At 43.4% G+C, this 23,130-nt stretch overlaps 5 non-coding genes across 5 annotated transcripts; all 5 read right to left on the bottom strand.

Moving 5' to 3' along the window:
• Positions 1–1,001: 1,001 nt before the first annotated feature.
• On the bottom strand, positions 1,002–1,074 carry trnai-aau (transfer RNA isoleucine (anticodon AAU)). The gene has a single exon. It is a non-coding gene; the product is annotated as a tRNA-Ile (tRNA).
• A 2,672-nt stretch (positions 1,075–3,746) lies between these two features.
• On the bottom strand, positions 3,747–3,819 carry trnav-cac (transfer RNA valine (anticodon CAC)). Its single transcript has one exon. It is a non-coding gene; the product is annotated as a tRNA-Val (tRNA).
• Positions 3,820–6,493: 2,674 nt separating this feature from the next.
• Positions 6,494–6,566, bottom strand: trnav-aac (transfer RNA valine (anticodon AAC)). Its single transcript has one exon. It is a non-coding gene; the product is annotated as a tRNA-Val (tRNA).
• A 9,297-nt stretch (positions 6,567–15,863) lies between these two features.
• trnav-cac (transfer RNA valine (anticodon CAC)) lies at positions 15,864–15,936 on the bottom strand. The gene has a single exon. It is a non-coding gene; the product is annotated as a tRNA-Val (tRNA).
• Positions 15,937–18,610: 2,674 nt separating this feature from the next.
• trnav-cac (transfer RNA valine (anticodon CAC)) lies at positions 18,611–18,683 on the bottom strand. Its single transcript has one exon. It is a non-coding gene; the product is annotated as a tRNA-Val (tRNA).
• Between the last annotated feature and the right edge of the window lie 4,447 nt (positions 18,684–23,130).

Below are 23,130 nucleotides of genomic sequence, written 5' to 3'. Positions count from 1 at the left end.
GGAACAGAGGAGGCTGATGGGCGACAGCATTGAGGTGTATAAAAATAGGAGGGGCCTAGATATTGTTGATTAAAAGGGTCTATTTCACATAGTGGAGTGGTCAACAACCAGGCTGCATAATTTCAAAGTAATTAGTGTAAGGGTTAAAGGGGATTTGAAGTGAACATTCTGCATGCAGATGTTTGTGGGGGTCTCAAACTCACTGCCTGAAAGTGTGGTGCAGGCAGAAACCCTCAGCACATTTAACAAGTTCTTAGATGTGCACATGAAATGCAATAAGGTGCAGGGGTACACACCTAAAACTGGGCATTTGTTGGCCGGTGCAGATACGATGGGCTTAAATGACTCCTTCCATGCTGTAAACCTCTATGATTATATAATTATCGGTTAGGATTACTTTCATGATGCAAAACGTGGCAATCAGATAATTAATGGTGTTTCCAGTGAAGAAGTGTTCGTGCAAGCTGGGGCTCGAACTGAGGAAGCTGAGATAAAACATCTTATGAGGCTGCTGTTCGGTGTACGGGGAGCGTTGTCTCGAACGGTGGCATTTTGCAGCCCAGTGAAGGGCGGAAAACTGCTGTTTGATGCTGCATTCTCCGCTTTCCGCCGGCAGCGGCTGATTGGAGAGTGTGGGAGCGGAAGTTAGGGCTTGTCCCGCCCTCACTCACTCTGGAGCTAGGGAAGAGCGATTAGTCGATGGGTTTGTTTGTGGCTTTAATTTTCTGTTGTGAAGCGTGGTGGCGTGGCAGGATCCTTTAATAATCTCTCATAGCTGACCTGAATGCACGGAATGTGCAGCTTTGTGATATGGTTTCTCCAGCGACAGGGCTGGAAACGGGAGGGAGTGAGAGACACTGTGTAGAATTTGAGTGTGAACACAACTGCAGAGAGAAATCAGCAAATGGAACAGCATCGTGAGACACTGCACTCTGTTAATATTGAACCACCAATATGAATGATTTAATTTAACTAATCATTAATTGAACACGTTTGCATAATGTTTCCGCCCGGTTTCGAACAGGGAACTTTTCGCTTATTAAGCAAACGTGATAACCACTACACTACGGAAACACTGTGGCAATAACGGTATTGGGAACATAACCAGAGCTTTAACCTCAATAGCTGGACTGCACTTCTGGAGCTTGTGTCACGAGAAGAGAATGACGGTGCTCTTTTTAGCAAGGTTGTGAGTGTGGCAGGAACTGATCCCGTGTTTCTCTGCCTTTATACATAGGAACAGGAGTGGCCATTCCTCAGCAAGTGGTTAGAATCTGGAATACACTGCTCTAAAGGGCGGTGGAGTCAGACTCAATCTTATCTTTCAAACGGAGTTGGATAAGTATCCGAATGAAAAAAATTGCACAGCTGTGGGTAAATGACAGGGGAGTGAGACTTGTTGAGAGTTGGCATGGGCTCGACGGGCTGCAACCATTGCCTCATTCTTTGATTCTATAAGTTAGTGGCACATTTAATAGTGTGCATGTCAGCAGAATATTGAAAGGGACATGGATTCAGTCGGCACAACGAGAGGCATCTAATTCAGAAGATTCGAGTGCACGAAAATTCGGGTTTAATGACATTAAAAGCATCATTTTTGTTTTGTGAAGATTCGGTCAGAGAAATGTTTGGGAAAATAATTTTTTGCTGAACAGGGCTCAGCACTTCATCTTCTTCTTGGCTGTTAGGGTCACATTTCTTTTCGATGGTATTCTTCCAGAATGTATATTTTCTTTGTTGTTTCACAATAACCAGTCCCTTGCACTACAGTCTATCTCACTGTTTCCAACGTCTCATGTACATGTTACCAGCAATGAACATTTTGAAGCAGTCTTCTAAAGCACAGTGTCCAAAATGGTTTCTGGATTCAGAGGTAAAGTGCAGAGCACAGATAAGTTATTCAATTAAGGACTCAACTTCAGTTAACATTTCTTTACTTTTGCAAATGAAGATCATCAAGTCAATTAATGATGTTTTCCCATGAAGGCAGGATAACATTTAATGATTATGCACTTTCTAAGTAAAAGCCCATGTGATTCAGGGCGAAGTGGCAAATTGGATCCAAATTTGGCTCAGAGGCAGGAAGCAAAGGGTAATATTTGATGGGTGTTTTTGTGATGGAAGGATGTTTCCAGTGGGGTTCCGCAGTTTTCAGTGCCAGATCCATTGCTTTTTATGGTATTTATCAATGATCTAAACTTGAATATATGTGTTATGATTACGAAGTTTTCAGGTGTTATTAAAATAGGCAGTGGGTTGATAATGAAGAAGAAAGCTGGAGACTCCAGGAAGATATCAATCAACTGATAAGGGGGTAGAGTTGTGGCAAATGGAATTTAATCCAGAGATGTGAGAGATCGCGCATTTGTGGAGGGCTAACAACGAAAGGGAATACACATCAACTGGTATGACATTGAGAAGTGTAGAGGAACAAAGGTAACTGGGTTTGCTTGTCCACAGCTCCCTGAAGGTAGCTGGCTAGTTGGAAAAGTTGGTTAAGAAGTCATATGGAATGGTTGCATTTATTGGCAGAAGCAAGGAACAGAACAGCAAGTGGGTTATGCTAGAACTGTATAAAATGCTGGTTAGGCCACAGCTGGAGTACTGCGTGCAGTTCTGGTCACCGCATTGAAGGAAGAACGTGAATACGCTGGAGAGGGTACAGAGGAGATTTACGTAGATGTTGCCGGGAGTGGAGCAACTTTGCTATGAGGACAGATTGGCTAGGATGGGTTTGTTTTCCTTGGAACAGAGGAGTCTGATGGGCGGCAGCATTGAGGTGTCCAAACATAGGAGCGGCCTAGATATTGTTAATTAAAAGGGTCTATTTCACATAGTGGAGTGGTCAACAACCAGGCTGCATAATTTAAAAGTAATTAGTGTAAGTTTTAAAGGGGATTTGAAGTGAACATTCTGCAAGCAGATGTTTGTGGGGGTCTCAAACTCAATGCCTGAAAGTGTGGTGCAGGCAGAAGCCCTCACCACATTTAACAAGTTCTTAGATGTGCAAATGAAATGCAATAAGGTGCATGGGTACACACCTAAAACTGGGCATTTGTTGGCCGGTGCAGATACGATGGGCTTAAATGACTCTTTCCATGCTGTAAACCTCTATGATTATATAATTATCGGTTAGGATTACTTTCATGATGCAATACGTGGCAATCAGATAATTAATGGTGTTTCCAGTGAAGAAGTGTTCGTGCAAGCTGGGGCTCGAACTCAGGAAGCTGAGATGAAGCATCTTATGAGGCTGCTGTTTGGTGTACGGGGAGCGTTGTCTCGAACGGTGGCATTTTGCAGCCCAGTGAAGGGCGGTAAACCGCTGTTTGATGCTGCATTCTCCGCTTTCCGCCGGCAGCGGCTGATTGGAGAGTGTGGGAGTGGAAGTTAGGGCTTGTCCCGCCCTCACTCACTCTGGAGCTGGTGAAGAGCGATTAGTCGATGGGTTTGTTTGTGCTTTAATTTTCTGTTGTGAAGCGTGGTGGCGTGGCAGGATCCTTTAATAATCTCTCACAGCTGACCTGAATGCACGGAATGTGCAGCTTTGAGATATGGTTTCTCCAGCGTCAGGGCTGGAAACGGCAGGGAGTGAGAGACACTGTGTAAAATTTGAGTGTGAACAGAGCTGCAGAGAGAAATCAGCAAATGGACCAGCATCGTGAGACACTGCACTCTGTTAATATTGAACCACTAATATGAATGATTTAATTTTATCTAATCATTAATTGAACACGTTTGCATAATGTTTCCGCCCGGTTTCGAACCGGGGACCTTGCGCGTGTGAGACAAAAGTGATAACCACTACACTACGGAAACGCTGTGCCAGTAACATCGTTGGGAACATAACCAGAGCTTTAACCTCAACAGCTGGACTACACTTCTGGAGCTTGTGTCACGAGAATAGAATGATGGTGCTATATTTCGCAAGGTTGTGAGTGAGGCAGGAATTGATCCCGTGTTTCTCTGCCTTTATACATAGGAACAGGAGTGGCCATTCCTCAGCAAGTAGTTAGAATCTGGAATACATTGCTCTACAGGGCGGTGGAGTCAGACTCAATCTTATCTTTCAAAACGGAGCTGGATAAGTATCCGAATGAAAAAAATTGCACAGCTGTGGGTAAGTGACAGGGGAGTGAGACTTGTTGAGAGTTGGCATGGGCTCGACGGGCTGCATCCATTCCCTTATTCTTTGATTCTATAAGTTAGTGGCACATTTAATAGTGTGCATGTCAGCAGAATATTGAAAGGGACATGGATTCAGTCGGCACAACGAGAGGCATCTGATTCAGAAGATTCCGGTGCATGAAAATTCGGGTTTAATTACTTTAAAAGCATCATTTTTCTTTTGTGAAGATTCGGTCAGAGAAATGTTTGAAAAAGAATTTTTTGCTGAAAAGGGCTCAGCACTTCATCTTCTTTTTGGCTGTTAGGGCCACACTTCTTTTCGATGGTATTCTTCCAGAATGTTTATTTTCTTTGCTGTTTCACAATAACCAGTCCCTTGCACTGCAGTCTATCTCACTGTTTCCAACGTCTCATGTACATGTTACCAGCAATGAACATTTTGAAGCAGACTTCTAAAGCACAGTGTCCAAAATGGTTTATGGATTCAGAGGTAAAGTGCAGAGCACAGATAAGTTATTCAATTAAGGATTCTCCTTCAGATAACATTTCTTTAGTTGTGCAAATGAAGATCATCAGTCAATTAATGATGTTTTCCCATGAAGGCAGTATAACATTTAATGATTATGCATTTTCTAAGTAAAAGCCCATGTGATTCAGGGCGAAGTGGCAAATTGGATCCAAATTTGGCTCAGAGGCAGGAAGCAAAGGGTAATGTTTGATGGGTGTTTTTGTGACTGGAAGGATGTTTCCAGTGGGGTTCCACAGTTTTCAGTGCCAGATCCATTGCTTTTTATGGTATTTATCAATGATCTAAACTTGAATATAGGTGTTATGATTACGAAGTTTTCAGGTGTTATTAAAATAGGAAGTGTGGTTGATAATGAAGAAGAAAGCTGGAGACTCCAGGAAGATATCAATCAACTGATAAGGGGGTAGAGCAGTGGCAAACTGAATTTAATCCAGAGATGTGAGAGATCGCGCATTTGTGGAGGGCTAACAAGGAAAGGGAATACACATCAACTGGTATGACATTGAGAAGTGTAGAGGAACAAAGGTAACTGGGATTGCTTGTCCACAGATCCCTGAAGTTAGCTGACCAGTTGGAAAAGTTGATTAAGAAGTCATATGGAATGGTTGCATTTATTGGCAGAAGCAAGGAACAGAACAGCAAGTGGGTTGTGCTAGAACTGTATAAAATTCTGGTTAGGCCACAGCTGGAGTACTGCGTGCAGTTGTGGTCACCGCATTGAAGGAAGAACGTGAATACGCTGGAGAGGGTATAGAGGAGATTTACGTAGATGTTGCCGGGAGTGGAGCAACTTTGCTAAAAGGACAGATTGGATAGGATGGGTTTGTTTTCCTTGGAACAGAGGAGGCTGATGGGCGACCGCATTGAGGTGTATAAAAATAGGAGAGGCCTAGATATTGTTGATTAAAAGGGTCTATTTCACATAGTGGAGTGGTCAACAACCAGGCTGCATAATTTAAAAGTAATTAGTTTAAGGGTTAAAGGGGATTTGAAGTGAACATTCTGCATGCAGATGTTTGTGGGGGTTTCAAACTCACTGCCTGAAAGTGTGGTGCAGGCAGAAACCCTCACCACATTTAACAAGTTCTTAGATGTGCACATGAAATGCAATAAGGTGCAGGGGTGCACACCAAAAACTGGGCATTTGTTGGCCGGTGCAGATACGATGGGCTTAAATGACTCCTTCCATGCTGTAAACCTCTATGATTATATAATTATCGGTTAGGATTACTTTCATGATGAAAAACGTGGCAATCAGATAATTAATGCTGTTTCCACTGAAGAAGTGTTCGTGCAAGCTGGGGCTCGAACTCAGGAAGCTGAGATCAAGCATCTTATGAGGCTGCTGTTCGGAGCACGGGGAGCGTTGTCTCGAACGGTGCCATTTTGCAGCCCAGTGAAGGGCGGTAAACCGCTGTTTGATGCTGCATTCTCCGCTTTCCGCCGGCAGCGGCTGATTGGAGAGTGTGGGAGCGGAAGTTAGGGCTTGTCCCGCCCTCACTCACTCTGGAGCTGAGGAAGAGCGATTAGTCGATGGGTTTGTTTGTGGCTTTAATTTTCTGTTGTGAAGCGTGGTGGCGTGGCAGGATCCTTTAATAATCTCTCACAGCTGACCTGAATGCACGGAATGTGCAGCTTTGAGATATGGTTTCTCCAGCGTCAGGATTGGAAACGGGAGGGAGTGAGAGACACTGTGTCGAATTTGAGTGTGAACAGAACTGCAGAGAGAAATCAGCAAATCGAACAGCATCGTGAGACACTGCACTCTGTTAACATTGAACCACTAATATGAATGATTTAATTTTTTCTTATCATTAATTGAACACGTTTGCATAATGTTTCCGCCCGGTTTCGAACCGGGGACTTTTCGCGTGTTAGGCGAACGTGATAACCACTACACTACGGAAACGCTGTGGCAGTAATATTGTTGGGAACATAACCAGAGCTTTAACCTCAACAGCTGGACGACACTTCTGGAGCTTGTGTCACGAGAATAGAATGACGGTGCTGTATTTAGCAAGGTTGTGAGAGTGGCAGGAATTGATCCCGTGTTTCTCTGCCTTTATACATAGGAACAGGAGTGGCCATTCCTCAGCAAGTGGTTAGAATCTGGAATAGACTGCTCTAAAGGGCGGTGGAGTCAGACTCAATCTTATCTATCAAAACGGAGTTGGATAAGTATCCGAATGAAAAAAATTGCACAGCTGTGGGTAAATGACAAGGGACTGAGACTTGTTGAGAGTTGGCATGGGCTCGACGGGCTGCAACCATTCCCTTATTCTTTGATTGTATAAGTTAGTGTCACATTTAATAGTGTGCATGTCAGCAGAATATTGAAAGGGACATGGATTCAGTCGGCACAACGAGAGGCATCTGATTCAGAAGATTCGTGTGCACGAAAATTCGGGTTTAATGACTTTAAAAGCATCATTTTTGTTTTGTGAAGATTCGGTCAGAGAAATGTTTGGGAAAATAATTTTTTGCGGAAAAGTGCTCAGCACTTCATCTTCTTTTTGGCTGTTAGGGCCACACTTCTTTTCGATGGTATTCTTCCAGAATGTATATTTTCTTTGCTGTTTCACAATAACCAGTCCCTTGCACTACAGTCTATCTCACTGTTTCCAACGTCCCATGTACATGTTACCACAAGGAACATTTTGAAGCAGACTTCTAAAGCACAGTGTCCAAAATGGTTTATGGATTCAGAGGTAAAGTGCAGAGCACAGGTAAGTTATTCAATTAAGGACTCTCCTTCAGTTAACATTTCTTTAGCTGGTCAAATGAAGATCATCAGTCAATTAATTATGTTTTCCCATGAAGGCAGGATAACATTTAATGATTATGCATTTTCTAAGTAAAAGCCCATGTGATTCAGGGCGAAGTGGCAAATTGGATCCAAATTTGGCTCAGAGGCAGGAAGCAAAGGGTAATGTTTGATGGGTGTTTTTGTGACTGGAAGGATATTTCCAGTGGGGTTTCACAGATTTCAGTGCCAGATCCATTGCTTTTTATGGTATTTATCAATGATCGAAACTTGAATATAGGTGTTATGATGACGAAGTTTTCAGGTGTTATTAAAATAGGCAGTGTGGTTGATAATGAAGAGGAAAGCTGGAGACTCCAGGAAGATGTCAATCAACTGATAAGGGGGTAGAGCAGTGGCAAATGCAATTTAATCCAGAGATGTGAGAGATCGCGCATTTGTGGAGGGCTAACAAGGAAAGGGAATACACATCAACTGGTATGACATTGAGAAGTGTAGAGGAACAAAGGTAACTGGGATTGCTTGTCCACAGATCCCTGAAGGTAGCTGGCCCGTTGGAAAAGTTGGTTAAGAAGTCATATGGAATGGTTGCATTTGTTAAAGCACATGGGATTGGGGGTAGTGTGCTGAAATGGATTGAGAACTGGTTGTCAGACAGGAAGCAAAGAGTAGGAGTAAATGGGGACTTTTCAGAATGGCAGGCAGTGGCTAGTGGGGTACCGCAAGGTTCTGTGCTGGGGCCCCAGCTGTTTATACTGTACATTAATGATTTAGACGAGGGGATTAAATGTAGCATCTCCAAATTTGCGGATGACACTAAGTTGGGTGGCAGTGTGAGCTGCAAGGAGGGTTCTATGAGGCTGCAGAGCGACTTGGATAGTTTAGGTGAGTGGGCAAATGCATGGCAGATGAAGTATAATGTGGATAAATGTGAGGTTATCCACTTTGTTGGTAAAAACAGAGAGACAGACTATTATCTGAATGGTGACAGATTAGGAAAAGGGCAGGTGCAAAGAGACCTGGGTGTCGTGGTACATCAGTCATTGAAGGTTGGCATGCAGGTACAGCAGGCGGTTAAGAAAGCAAATGGCATGTTGGCCTTCATAGCGAGGGGATTTGAGTACAAGGGCAGGGAGGTGTTGCTACAATTGTACAGGGCCTTGGTGAGGCCACACCTGGAGTATTGTGTACAGTTTTGGTCTCCTAACCAGAGGAAGGACATTCTTGCTATTGAGGGAGTGCAGCGAAGGTTCACCAGACTGATTCCCGGGATGGCGGGACTGACCTATCAAGAAAGACTGGATCAACTGGGCTTGTATTCACTGGAGTTCAGAAGAATGAGAGGGGACCTCATAGAAACGTTTAAAATTTGACGGGTTTAGACAGGTTAGATGCAGGAAGAATGTTCCCAATGTTGGGGAAGACCAGAACCAGGGGACACAGTCTGAGGATAAGGGGGAAGCCATTTAGGACCGAGATGAGGAGGAATTTCTTCACCCAGAGAGTGGTGAACCTGTGGAATTCTCTACCACAGAAAGTTGTTGAGGCCAATTCACTAAATATATTCAAAAAGGAGTTAGATGAAGTCCTTACTACTAGGGGAATCAAGGGGTATGGTGAGAAATCAGGAATGGGGTACTGAAGTTGCATGTCCAGCTATGAACGCATTGAATGGCGGTGCAGGCTAGAAGGGCCGAATGGCCTACTCCTGCACATATTTTCTATGTTTCTATGTTTCTATTGGCAGAAGCAAGGAACAGAACAGCAAGTGGGTTATGCTAGAACTGTATAAAATTCTGGTTAGGCCACAGCTGGAGTACTGTGTGCAGTTCTGGTCACCGCATTGAAGGAAGAACGTGAATACGCTGGAGAGAGTACAGAGGATATTTACGTAGATGTTGCCGGGAGTGGAGCAACTTTGCTATGAGGACAGATTGGATAGGATGGGTTTGTTTTCCTTGGAACAGAGGAGGCTGATGGGCGACAGCATTGAGGTGTATAAAAATAGGAGGGGCCTAGATATTGTTGATTAAAAGGGTCTATTTCACATAGTGGAGTGGTCAACAACCAGGCTGCATAATTTCAAAGTAATTAGTGTAAGGGTTAAAGGGGATTTGAAGTGAACATTCTGCATGCAGATGTTTGTGGGGGTCTCAAACTCACTGCCTGAAAGTGTGGTGCAGGCAGAAACCCTCAGCACATTTAACAAGTTCTTAGATGTGCACATGAAATGCAATAAGGTGCAGGGGTACACACCTAAAACTGGGCATTTGTTGGCCGGTGCAGATACGATGGGCTTAAATGACTCCTTCCATGCTGTAAACCTCTATGATTATATAATTATCGGTTAGGATTACTTTCATGATGCAAAACGTGGCAATCAGATAATTAATGGTGTTTCCAGTGAAGAAGTGTTCGTGCAAGCTGGGGCTCGAACTGAGGAAGCTGAGATAAAACATCTTATGAGGCTGCTGTTCGGTGTACGGGGAGCGTTGTCTCGAACGGTGGCATTTTGCAGCCCAGTGAAGGGCGGAAAACCGCTGTTTGATGCTGCATTCTCCGCTTTCCGCCGGCAGCGGCTGATTGGAGAGTGTGGGAGCGGAAGTTAGGGCTTGTCCCGCCCTCACTCACTCTGGAGCTAGGGAAGAGCGATTAGTCGATGGGTTTGTTTGTGGCTTTAATTTTCTGTTGTGAAGCGTGGTGGCGTGGCAGGATCCTTTAATAATCTCTCATAGCTGAACTGAATGCACGGAATGTGCAGCTTTGAGATATGGTTTCTCCAGCGACAGGGCTGGAAACGGGAGGGAGTGAGAGACACTGTGTAGAATTTGAGTGTGAACACAACTGCAGAGAGAAATCAGCAAATGGACCAGCATCGTGAGACACTGCACTCTGTTAATATTGAACCACTAATATGAATGATTTAATTTTATCTAATCATTAATTGAACACGTTTGCATAATGATTCCACCCGGTTTCGAACCGGGGACCTTTCGCTTGTGAGGCTAGCATAATAACCACTACACTACGGAAACGCTGTGACATTAACATTGTTGGGAACATAACCAGAGCTTTAACCTCAACAGCTGGACTACACTTCTGGAGCTTGTGTCACGAGAATAGAATGACGGTGCGATATTTAGCAAGGTTGTGAGTGTGGCAGGAATTGATCCCGTGTTTCTCTGCCTTTATACATACGAACAGGAGTGGCCATTCCTCAGCAAGTGGTTAGAATCTGGAATACACTGCTCCAAAGGGCGGTAGATTCAGACTCAATCTTATCTTTCAAAACGGAGTTGGATAAGTCTCCGAATGAAAAAAATTGCACAGCTGTGGGCAAATGACAGGGGAGTGAGACTTGTTGAGAATTGGCATGGGCTCGACGGGCTGCAACCATTCCCTTATTCTTTGATTCTATAAGTTAATGGCACATTTAATAGTGTGCGTGTCAGCAGAATATTGAAAGGGACATGGATTCAGTCGGCAAACGAGAGGTATCTGATTCAGAAGATTCGGGTGCACGAAAATTCGGGTTTAATGACTTTAAAAGCATCATTTTTGTTTTGTGAAGATTCGGTCAGAGAAATGTTTGGGAAAATAATTTTTTGCTGAAAAGGGCTCAGCACTTCATCTTCTTTTTGGCTATTAGGGCCACACTTCTTTTCGATGGTATTCTTCCAGAATGTACATTTTCTTTTCTGTTTCACAATAACCAGTCCCTTGCACTACAGTCTATCTCACTGTTTCCAACGTCCCATGTACATGTTACCAGCAAGGAACATTTTGAAGCAGACTTCTAAAGCACAGAGCCCAAAATGGTTTATTGATTCATAGGTAAAGTGCAGAGCACAGATAAGTTATTCAATTAAGGACTCTCCTTCAGTTAACATTTCTTTAGTTTTGCAAATGAAGATCATCAAGTCAATTAATGATGTTTTCCCATGAAGGCAGGATAACATTTAATGATTATGCATTTTCTAAGTAAAAGCCCATGTGATTCAGGGCGAAGTGGCATATTGGATCCAAATTTGGCTCAGAGGCAGGAAGCAAAGGGTAATGTTTGATGGGTGTTTTTGTGACTGGAAGGATGTTTCCAGTGGTGTTCCGCAGTTTTCAGTGCCAGATCCATTGCTTTTTATGGTATTTATCAATGATCTAAACTTGAATATAGGTGTTATGATTACGAAGTTTTCAGGTGTTATTAAAATAGCAGTGCGGTTGATAATGAAGAAGAAAGCTGGAGACTCCAGGAAGATATCAATCAACTGATAAGGGGGTAGAGCAGTGGCAAATGGAATTTAATCCAGAGATGTGAGAGATCGCGCATTTGTGGAGGGCTAACAAGGAAAGGGAATGCACATCAACTGGTATGACATTGAGAAGTGTTGAGGAACAAAGGTAACTGGGATTGCTTGTCCACAGATCCCTGAAGGTAGCTGGCCAGTTGGAAAAGTTGGTTAAGAAGTCATATGGAATGGTTGCATTTATTGGCAGAAGCAAGGAACAGAACAGCAAGTGGGTTATGCTAGACCTGTATAAAATTCTGGTTAGGCCACAGCTGGAGTACAGCGTGCAGTTCTGGTCACCGCATTGAAGGAAGAACATGAATAAGCTAGAGTGGGAACAGAGGAGATTTACGTAGATGTTACAGGGAGTGGAGCAACTTTGCTAGGAGGACAGATTGATTCGGATGGGTTTGTTTTCCTTGGAACAGAGGAGGCTGATGGGCGACAGCATTGAGGTGTATAAAAATAAGAGCGGCCTAGATATTGTTGATTAAAAGGGTCTATTTCACAGAGTGGAGTGGTCAACAACCAGGCTGCATAATTTAAAAGTAATTAGTGTCAGGTTTAAAGGGGATTTGAGGTGAACATTCTGCATGCAGATGTTTGTGAGGGTCTCAAACTCACTGCCTGAAAGTGTGGTGCAGGCAGAAACCCTCACCACATTTAACAAGTTCTTAGATGTGCACATGAAATGCAATAAGGTGCAAGGGTATACGCCTAAAACTCGGCATTTGTTGGCCGGTGCAGATACGATGGGCTTAAATGACTCCTTCCATGCTGTAAACCTCTATGATTATATAATTATCGGTTAGGATTACTTTCATGAGGCAAAACGTGGCAATCAGAAAATTAATGGTGTTTCCAGTGAAGAAGTGTTTGTGCAAGCTGGGGCTCGAACTCAGGAAGCTGAGATGAAGCATCTTATGCTCCGGGGAGCGTTGTCTCGAACAGTGGCATTTTGCAGCCCAATGAAGCGCGGTAAACCGCTGTTTGATGCTGCATTCTCCGCTTCCCGTCGGCAGCGGCTGATTGGAGAGTGTTGGAGCAGAAGTTAGGTCCTCTCCCGCCCTCACTCACTCTGGAGCTGGGGAATAGTGATTAGTCGATGGGTTTGTTTGTGGCTATAATTTTCTGTTGTGAAGCGTGGCGGCGTGACAGGATCCTTTAATAATCTCTCACAGCTGACCTGAATGCACGGAATGTGCAGCTTTGAGATATGGTTTCTCCAGCGTCAGGGCTGGAAACGGGAGTGAGTGAGAGACACTGTGTAGAATTTGAGTGTGAACAGAACTGCAGAGATAAATCAGCAAACGGAACAGCATCGTGAGACACTGCACTCTGTTAATATTGAACCACTAATATGAATTATTTAATTTTTTCTAATCATTAATTGAACACGTTTGCATAATGTTTTCGCCCGGTTTCGAACCGGGAACATTTCGCGTGTTTGGCGAACGTGAAAACCATTACACTACGGAAACGCTGTGGAAGTAACACTGTTGGGAACATAACCAGAGCTTTAACCTCAACACCTGGACTACACTTCTGGAGCTTGTGTCACGAGAATAGAATGACGGTGCTATATTTAGCAAGGTTGTGAGTGAGGCAGGAATTGATCCCGTGTTTCTCTGCCTTTATGCATAGGAACAGGAGTGGCCATTCCTCAGCAAGTAGTTAGAATCTGGAATACATTGCTCTAAAGGGCGGTGGAGTCAGACTCAATCTTATCTTTCAAAACGGAGTTGGATAAGTATCCGAATGAAAAAAATTGCACAGCTGTGGGTAAATGACAGGGAAGTGAGACTTGTTGAGAGTTGGCATGGGCTCGACGGGCTGCAACCATTCCCTTATTCATTGATTCTATAAGTTAGTGGCACATTTAATAGTGTGCATGTCAGCAGAATATTGAAAGGGACATGGATTCAGTCGGCACAACGAGAGGCATCTGATTCAGAAGATTCGGGTGCACGAAAATTCGGGTTTAATGACTTTAAAAGCATCATTTTTGTTTTGTGAAGATTCGGTCAGGGAAAAGATTGGGAAAATAATTTTTTACTGAAAAGGGCTCAGCACTTCATCTTCTTTTTGGCTGTTAGGGTCACACTTCTTTTCGATGGTATTCTTCCAGAATGTATATTTTCTTTGCTGTTTCACAATAACCAGTCCCTTGCACTACAGTCTATCTCACTGTTTCCAACGTCTCATGTACATGTTACCAGCAATGAACATTTTGAAGCAGACTTCTAAAGCACAGTGTCCAAAATGGTTTATGGATTCAGAGGTAAAGTGCAGAGCACAGATAAGTTATTCAATCAAGGACTCTCTTTCAGTTAACATTTCTTTAGTTGTGCAAATGAAGATCATCAGTCAATTAATGATGTTTTCCCATGAAGGCAGGATAACATTTAATGATTCTGCATTTTCTAAGTAAAAGCCCATGTGATTCATGGCGAAGTGGCACATTGGATCCAAATTTGTCTCAGAGGCAGGAAGCAAAGGGTAATGTTTGATGGGTGTTTTTGTGACTGGAAGGATGTTTCCAGTGGGGTTCCACAGTTTTCAGTGCCAGATCCATTGCTTTTTATGGTATTTATCAATGATCTAAACTTGAATATAAGTGTTATGATTACGAAGTTTTCAGGTGTTATTAAAATAGGCAGTGTGGTTGATAATGAAGAAGAAAGCTGGAGACTCCAGGAAGATATCAATCAACTGATAAGGGGGTAGAGCAGTGGCAAATTGAATTTAAACCAGAGATGTGAGAGATCGCGCATTTGTGGAGGGCTAACAAGGAAAGGGAATACACATCAACTGGTATGACATTGAGAAGTGTAGAGGAACAAAGGTAACTGGGATTGCTTGTCCACAGATCCCTGAAGGTAGCTGGCCAGTTGGAAAAGTTGGTTAAGAAGTCATATGGAATGGTTGCATTTATTGGCAGAAGCAAGGAACAGAACAGCAAGTGGGTTATGCTAGAACTGTATAAAATTCTGGTTAGGCCACAGCTGGAGTACTGCGTGCAGTTCTGTTCACCGCATTGATGGAAGAACGTGAATACGCTGGAGAGGGTGTAGAGGAGATTTACGTAGATGTTGCCGGGAGTGGAGCAACATTGCTATGAGGACAGATAGGATAGGATGGGTTTGTTTTCCTTGGAACAGAGGAGGCTGATGAGCGACAGCATTGAGGTGTATAAAAATAGGAGGGGCCTAGATATTGTTGATTAAAAGGGTCTATTTCACATAGTGGAGTGGTCAACAACCAGGCTGTATAATTTAAAAGTAATTAGTGTAATGGTTAAAGGGGATTTGAAGTGAACATTCTGCATGCAGATGTTTGTGGGGGTCTCAAACTCACTGCCTGAAAGTGTGGTGCAGGCAGAAACCCTCACCACATTTAACCAGTTCTTAGATGTGCACATGAAATGCAATAAGGTGCAGGGGTACACACCTAAAACTGGGCATTTGTTGGCCGGTGCAGATACGATGGGCTTAAATGACTCCTTCCATGCTGTAAACCTCTATGATTATATAATTATCGGTTAGGATTACTTTCATGATGCAAAACGTGGCAATCAGATAATTAATGGTGTTTCCAGTGAAGAAGTGTTCGTGCAAGCTGGGGCTCGAACTCAGGAAGCTGAGATGAAGCATCTTATGAGGCTGCTGTTTGGTGTACGGAGAGCGTTGTCTCGAACGGTGGCATTTTGCAACCCAGTGAAGGGCGGTAAACCGCTGTTTGATGCTGCATTCTCCGCTTTCCGCCGGCAGCCGCTGATTGGAGAGTGTGGGAGCGGAAGTTAGGGCTTGTCCCACCCTCACTCACTCTGGAGCTGCGGAAGAGCGATTAGTCGATGGGTTTGTTTGTGGCTTTAATTTTCTGTTGTGAAGCGTGGTGGCGTGGCAGGATCCTTAAATAATCTCTCACAGCTGAGCTGAATGCACAGAATGTGCAGCTTTGAGATATGGTTTCTCCAGCGTCAGGGCTGGAAACGGGAGGGAGTGAGAGACACTGTGTAGAATGTGAGTGTGAACAGAGCTGCAGAGAGAAATCAGCAAATGGACCAGCATCGTGAGACACTGCACTCTGTTAATATTGAACCACTAATATGAATGATTTAATTTTATCTAATCATTAATTGAACACGTTTGCATAATGTTTCCGCCCGGTTTCGAACCGGGGACCTTTCGCGTGTGAGGCGAACGTGATAACCACTACACTACGGAAACGCTGTGGCAGTAACATTGTTGGGAACATAACCAGAGCTTTAACCTCAACAGCTGGACTACACTTTTGGAGCTTGTGTCACGAGAATAGAATGACGGTGCTATATTTCGCAAGGTTGTGAGTGAGGCAGGAATTGATCCCGTGCTTCTCTGCCTTTATACATAGGAGCAGGAGTGGCCATTCCTCAGCAAGTAGTTAGAATCTGGAATACATTGCTCTAAAGGGCGGTGGAGTCAGACTCAATCTTATCTTTCAAAACGAAGCTGGATAAGTATCCGAATGAAAAAAATTGCACAGCTGTGGGTAAGTGACAGGGGAGTGAGACTTGTTGAGAGTTGGCATGGGCTCGACGGGCTGCAACCATTCCCTTATTCTTTGATTCTATAAGTTAGTGGCACATTTAATAGTGTGCATGTCAGCAGAATATTGAAAGGGACATGGATTCAGTCGGCACAACGAGAGGCATCTGATTCAGAAGATTCGGGTGCACGAAAATTCGGGTTTAATGACTTTAAAAGCATCATTTTTGTTTTGTGAAGATTCGGTCAGAGAAATGTTTGGGAAAATAATTTTTTGCTGAAAAGGGCTCAGCACTTCATCTTCTTTTTGGCTGTTAGGGTCACACTTCTTTTCGATGGTATTCTTCCAGAATGTATATTTTCTTTGCTGTTTCACAATAACCAGTCCCTTGCACTACAGTCTATCTCACTGTTTCCAACGTCTCATGTACATGTTACCAGCAATGAACATGTTGAAGCACACTTCTAAAGCACAGTGTCCAAAATGGTTTATGGATTCAGAGGTAAAGTGCAGAGCACAGATAAGTTATTCAATCAAGGACTCTCTTTCAGTTAACATTTCTTTAGTTGTGCAAATGAAGATCATCAGTCAATTAATGATGTTTTCCCATGAAGGCAGGATAACATTTAATGATTATGCATTTTCTAAGTAAAAGCCCATGTGATTCAGGGCGAAGTGGCACATTGGATCCAAATTTGTCTCAGAGGCAGGAAGCAAAGGGGAATGTTTGATGGGTGTTTTTGTGACTGGAAGTATGTTTCCAGTGGGGTTCCGCAGTTTTCAGTGCCAGATCCATTGCTTTTTATGGTATTTATCAATGATCTAAACTTGAATATAGGTGTTATGATGACGAAGTTTTCAGGTGTTATTAAAATAGGCAGTGGGTTGATAATGAAGAAGAAAGCTCCTGACTCCAGGAAGATATCAATCAACTGATAAGGGGGTAGAGCAGTGGCAAATGGAATTTAATCCAGAGATGTGAGAGATCGCGCATTTGTGGAGGGCTAACAAGGAAAGGGAATACACATCAACTGGTATGACATTGAGAAGTGTAGAGGAACAAAGGTAACTGGGATTGCTTGTCCACAGATCCCTGAAGGTAGCTGGTCAGTTGGAAAAGTTGGTTAAGAAGTCATATGGAATGGTTGCATTTATTGGCAGAAGCAAGGAACAGAACAGCAAGTGGGTTTTGCTAGAACTGTATAAAATTCTGGTTAGGCCACAGCTGGAGTACTGCGTGCAGTTCTAGTCACCGCATTGAAGGAAGGACGTGAATACGCTGGAGAGGGTACAGAGGAGATTTACGTAGATGTTGCCGGGAGTGGAGCAACTTTGCTATGAGGACAGATTGGATAGGATGGGTTTGTTTTCCTTGGAACAGAGGAGGCTGATGGGCGACAGCATTAAGGTGTAAATAAAAAGGAGGGGCCTAGATATTGTTGATTAAAAGGGTCTATTTCACATAGTGGAGTGGTCAACAACCAGGCTGCATAATTTAAAAGTAATTAGTGTAAGGGTTAAAGGGGATTTGAAGTGAACATTCTGCATGCAGATGTTTGTGGGGGTCTCAAACTCACTGCCTGAAAGTGTGGTGCAGGCAGAAACCCTCACCACATTTAACAAGTACTGAGATGTGCACATGAAATGCAATAAGGTGCAGGGGTACACACCTAAAACTGGGCATTTGTTGGCCGGTGCAGATACGATGGGCTTAAATGACTCCTTCCATGCTGTAAACCTCTATGATTATATAATTATCGGTTAGGATTACTTTCATGATGCAAAACGTGGCAATCAGATAATTAATGGTGTTTCCAGTGAAGAAGTGTTCGTGCAAGCTGGGGCTCGAACTCAGGAAGCTGAGATGAAGCATCTTATGAGGCTGCTGTTTGGTGTACGGGGAGCGTTGTCTCGAACGGTGGCATTTTGCAGCCCAGTGAAGGGCGGTAAACCGCTGTTTGATGCTGCATTCTCCGCTTTCCGCCGGCAGCCGCTGATTGGAGAGTGTGGGAGCGGAAGTTAGGGCTTGTCCCGCCCTCACTCACTCTGGAGCTGCGGAAGAGCGATAAGTCGATGGGTTTGTTTGTGGCTTTAATTTTCTGTTGTGAAGCGTGGTGGCGTGGCAGGATCCTTAAATAATCTCTCACAGCTGAGCTGAATGCACAGAATGTGCAGCTTTGAGATATGGTTTCTCCAGCGTCAGGGCTGGAAACGGGAGGGAGTGAGAGACACTGTGTAGAATGTGAATGTGAACAGAGCTGCAGAGAGAAATCAGCAAATGGACCAGCATCGTGAGACACTGCACTCTGTTAATATTGAACCACTAATCTGAATGATTTAATTTTATCTAATCATTAATTGAACACGTTTGCATAATGTTTCCGCCCGGTTTCGAACCGGGGACCTTACGCGTGTGAGGCAAACGTGATAACCACTACACTACGGAAACGCTGTGGCAGTAACATTGTTGGGAGCATAACCAGAGCTTTAACCTCAACAGCTGGACTACACTTTTGGAGCTTGTGTCACGAGAATAGAATGACGGTGCTATATTTCGCAAGGTTGTGAGTGAGGCAGGAATTGATCCCGTGTTTCTCTGCCTTTATACATAGGAACAGGAGTGGCCATTCCTCAGCCAGTGGTTATAATCTGGAATACACTGCTCTAAAGGCAGGTGGAGTCAGACTCAATCTTATCTTTCAAAACGGAGTTGGATAAGTATCCGAATGAAAAAAATTGCACGGCTGTGGGTAAATGACAGGGGGGTGAGACTTGTTGAGAGTTTGCAAGGGCTCGACGGGCTGCAACCATTCCCTTATTCTTTGATTCTATAAGTTAGTGGCACATTTAATAGTGTGCATGTCAGCAGAATATTGAAAGGGACATGGATGCAGTCGGCACAACGAGAAGCATCTGATTCAGAAGATTCGGGTGCGCGGCAATTCGGGTTTAATGACTTTAAAAGCATCATTTTTGTTTTGTGAAGATTCGGTCAGAGAAATGTTAGGGAAAATAATTTTTTGCTGAAAAGGGCTCAGCACTTCATCTTCTTTTTGGCTGCTTGGGTCACACTTCTTTTCGATGGTATTCTTCCAGAATGTATATTTTCTTTGCTGTTTCACAATAACCAGTCCCTTGCACTGCAGTCTATCTCACTGTTTCCAACGTTTCATGTACATGTTAACAGCAATGAACATTTTGAAGCAGACTTCTAAAGCACAGTGTCAAAAATGGTTTATGGATTCAGAGGTAAAGTGCAGAGCACAGATAAGTTATTCAATTAAGGACTCTCCTTCAGTTAACATTTCTTTAGTTGTGCAAATGAAGATCATCAGTCAAATAATGATGTTTTCCCATGAAGGCAGGATAACATTTAATGATTATGCATTTTCTAAGTAAAAGCCCATGTGATTCAGGGCGAAGTGGCAAATTGGATCCAAATTTGGCTCAGAGGCAGGAAGGAAAGGCTAATGTTTGATGGGTGTTTTTGTGACTGGAAGGATGTTTCCAGTTGGGTTCCGCAGTTTTCAGTGCCAGATCCATTGCTTTTTATGGTATTTATCAATGATCTAAACTTGAATATAGGTGTTATGATTCCGAAATTTTCAGGTGTTATTAAAATCGGCAGTGGGTTGATAATGAAGAAGAAAGCTGGAGACTCCAGGAAGATATCAATCAACTGATAAGGGGGTAGAGCAGTGGCAAATGGAATTTAATCCAGAGATGTGAGAGATCGCGCATTTGTGGAGGGTTAACAAGGAAAGGGAATACACATCAACTGGTATGACATTGAGAAGTGTAGAGGAACAAAGGTAACTGGGATTGCATGTCCACAGATCCCTGAAGGTAGCTGGCAAGTTGGAAAAGTTGGTAAAGAAGTCATATGGAATGGTTGCATTTATTGGCAGAAGCAAGGAACAGAACAGCAAGTGGCTTAAGCTAGAACTGTATAAAAGTCTGTTTGGGCCACAGCTGGAGTACTGCGTGCAGTTCTGGTCACCGCATTGAAGGAAGAACGTGAATACGCTGGAGAGGGTACAGAGGAGATTTACGTAGATGTTGCCGGAAGTGGAGCAACTTTGCTATGAGGACAGATTGGATAGGATGGGTTTGTTTTCCTTAGAACAGAGGAAGCTGATGGGCGACAGCATTGAGGTGTATAAAAATAGGAGGGGCCTAGATATTTTTGATTAGAAGTGTCTATTTCACATAGCGGAGTGGTCAACAACCAGGCTGCATAATTTAAAAGTAATTAGTGTAAGGGTTAAAGGGGATTTGAAGTGAACATTCTGCATGCAGATGTTTGTGGGGGTCTCAAACTCACTGCCTGAAAGTGTGGTGCAGGCCGAAACCCTCACCACATTTAACAAGTTTTTAGATGTGCACATGAAATGCAATAAGGTGCAGGGGTACACACCTAAAACTGGGCATTTGTTGGCCGGTGCAGATACGATGGGATTAAATGACTCCTTCCATGCTGTAAATCTCTATGATTATATAATTATCAGTTAGGATTACTTTCATGATGCAAAACGTGGCAATCAGATAATTAATGGTGTTTCCAGTGAAGAAGTGTTCGTGCAAGCTCGGGTTCGAACTCACGAAGCTGAGATGAAGCATCTTATGAGGCTGCTGTTCGGTGCACGGGGAGCGTTGTTTCGAACGGTGGCATTTTGCAGCCCAGTGAAGGGCGGTAAACCGCTGTTTGATGCTGCATTTTCCGCTTTCCGCCGGCAGCGGTTGATTGGAGAGTGTGGGAGCGGAAGTTAGGGCTTGTCCCGCCCTCACTCACTCTGGAGCTGGGGAAGAGCGATTAGTCGATGGGTTTGTTTGTGGCTTTAATTTTCTGTTGTGAAGCGTGGCGGTGTGGCAGGATCCTTTAATAATCTCTCACAGCTGACCTGAATGCACGGAATGTGCAGCTTTGAGATATGGTTTCTCCAGCGTCAGGGCTGGAAACGGGAGGGAGTGAGAGACACTGTGTAGAATTTGAGTGTGTACAGAACTGTAGAGAGAAAACAGTAAATGGAACAGCATCGTGAGACACTGCACTCTGTTAATATTGAACCACTCAAAAGAATGATTTAATTTTATCTTATCATTAATTGAACACGTTTGCATAATGTTTCCACCCAGGGACCTTTCGCGTGTGAGGCGAAAGTGATAACCACTACACTACGGAAACGCTGTGGCAGTAACATTGTTGGGAACATAACCAGAGCTTTAACCTCAACAGCTGGACCACACTTCTGGAGCTTGTGTCATGAGAATAGAATGACGGTGCTATATTTAGCAAGGTTGTGAGTGTGGCAGGAATTGATCGCGTGTTTCTCTGCCTTTATACATAGGAACAGGAGTGGCCATTCCTCAGCAAGTGGTTAGAATCTGGAATACACTGCGCTAAAGCGCGGTGGAGTCAGACTCAATCTTATCTTTCAAAACGGAGTTTGATCAGTATCCGAATGAAAGAAATTGCACAGCTGTGGGTAAATGACAGGGGAGTGAGACTTGTTGAGAGTTGGCATGAGCTCGACGGGCTGCAACCATTCCCTTATTCTTTGATTGTATAAGTTAGTGGCACATTTAGTAATGTGCATGTCAGCAGAATATTGGAAGGGACATGGATTCAGTCGGCACAACGAGAGGCATCTGATTCAGAAGATTTGGGTGCACATAAATTCGGGTTTAATGACTTTAAAAGCTTCATTTTTGTTTTGTGAAGATTCGGTCAGAGAAATGTTTGGGAAAAGAATTTTTTACTGAAAAGACCTCAGCACTTCATCTTCTTTTTGGCTGTTAGGGCCACACTTCTTTTCCATAGTATTCTTCCAGAATGTATATTTTCTTTGCTGTTTCACATTAACCAGTCCCTTGCACTACAGTCTATCTCACTGTTTCCAACGTCCCATGTACATGTTACCAGAAAGGAACATTTTGAAGCACACTTCTAAAGCACAGTGTCCAAAATGGTTTATGGATTCAGAGGTAAAGTGCAGAGCACAGATAAGTTATTCAATTAAGGACTCTCCTTCAGTTAACATTTCTTTAGTTGTGCAAATGAAGATCATCAGTCAATTAATGATGTTTTCCCATGAAGGCAGGATAACATTTAATGATTATGAATTTTCTAAGTAAACGCCCATGTGATTCAGGGCGAAGTGGCAAATTGGATCCAAATTTGGCTCAGAGGCAGGAAGCAAAGGGTAATGTTTGATGGGTGTTTTTGTGACTGGAAGGATGTTTCCAGTGGGGTTCCACAGTTTTCAGTGCCAGATCCATTGCTTTTTATGGTATTTATCAATGATCTAAACTTGAATATAGGTGTTATGATTACGAAGTTTTCAGGTGTTATTAAAATAGGCAGTGTGGTTGATAATGAAGAAGAAAGCTGGAGACTCCAGGAAGATATCAATCAACTGATAAGGGGGTAGAGCAGTGGCAAATGTAATTTAATCCAGAGATGTGAGAGATCGTGCATTTGTGGAGGGCTAACAAGGAAAGGGAATACACATCAACTGGTATGACATTGAGAAGTAGAGGAACAAAGGTAACTGGGATTGCTTGTCCACAGATCCCTGAAGGTAGCTGGCCAGTTGGAAAAGTTCGTTAAGAAGTCATATGGAATGGTTGCATTTATTGGCAGAAGCAAGGAACGGAACAGCAAGTGGGTTATGCTAGAACTGTATAAAATTCTGGTTAGGCCACAGCTGGAGTACTGCGTGCAGTTCTGGTCACCGCATTGAAGGAAGAACGTGAATACACTGGAGAGGGTACAGAGGAGATTTACGTAGATGTTGCCGGGAGTGGAGCAACTTTGCTATGAGGACAGATTGGATAGGATGGGTTTGATTTCCTTGGAACAGAGGAGGCTGATGGGCGACAGCATTGAGGTGTAT

The sequence above is a fragment of the Pristiophorus japonicus genome, chromosome 3 (genome assembly GCF_044704955.1).
Source record: "Pristiophorus japonicus isolate sPriJap1 chromosome 3, sPriJap1.hap1, whole genome shotgun sequence".
Lineage (NCBI taxonomy): Eukaryota > Metazoa > Chordata > Chondrichthyes > Pristiophoridae > Pristiophorus > Pristiophorus japonicus.
Note: the sequence above shows the minus strand (reverse complement) of the source record. Positions and strands in the feature narration are given on the sequence as shown.